The sequence below is a fragment of the Pygoscelis adeliae genome, unplaced genomic scaffold (genome assembly GCF_000699105.1).
Source record: "Pygoscelis adeliae isolate BGI_AS28 unplaced genomic scaffold, ASM69910v1 Scaffold34, whole genome shotgun sequence".
In the NCBI taxonomy this organism is placed as follows: domain Eukaryota; kingdom Metazoa; phylum Chordata; class Aves; order Sphenisciformes; family Spheniscidae; genus Pygoscelis; species Pygoscelis adeliae.
This window is the reverse complement of record NW_008824658.1, coordinates 2,047,597-2,048,130: the sequence shown is the minus strand read 5'-3', so window position 1 is coordinate 2,048,130 and position 534 is coordinate 2,047,597. Positions and strand designations below refer to the sequence as shown.

The 534-nt window shown below is 59.4% G+C and overlaps 1 protein-coding gene across 1 annotated transcript in view; it reads left to right on the top strand.

The window, feature by feature from the left end:
• CDX1 (caudal type homeobox 1) overlaps positions 1 to 534 on the top strand; it is an 18,309-nt gene that overhangs the window by 6,521 nt on the left and 11,254 nt on the right.

Here is a 534-nt window from a genome sequence, read left to right as displayed (position 1 = left end):
GGGTGAGCATGCGGGGCTGCGGCTGTGAGCCGGCGTGCAGCTGCGTGTGAGAGCCTGTGTATGGGGGGTGTGCATATGTGTGTGCAAGGTGCCTTATGCTGCCTGCATGTGTAGTGTGTGTGTATATGTGTACAGGGAAGGTACCATGTGTATATATGGGGAGGGAAGGTCCTGCATGCGCTGTGTGTATGTATGTAAGATGTATTCAGTCCGTGTGAGGTGCTGTAGGCTCTGTGTGCGTGTGCAAGGTGCCATAAGCAGTGTGTGTGTATGGGGCTTGCTGTACAGACAGTGCCAGTGAGTGTGTACAGGGCATGCTACATGCTCAGTGTGTGCGTGCAAGGTGCACTGTTGAGGACAGTGCCGTGTGCGGTGCGTGTGCAAGGCGCGGGGTGCGTGTGTGGTGTGTGTGCAAAGCGCGGCGCGTTTGGGGATGGTGCCACGCGGAGGGTGCATGTGGGTGTTCCAGGTGCAGCACGCCATGTGTGCGTGTGCGCAGCGTGTGGGTGCCGTACGCCGGGTGAGCGGGTGCCC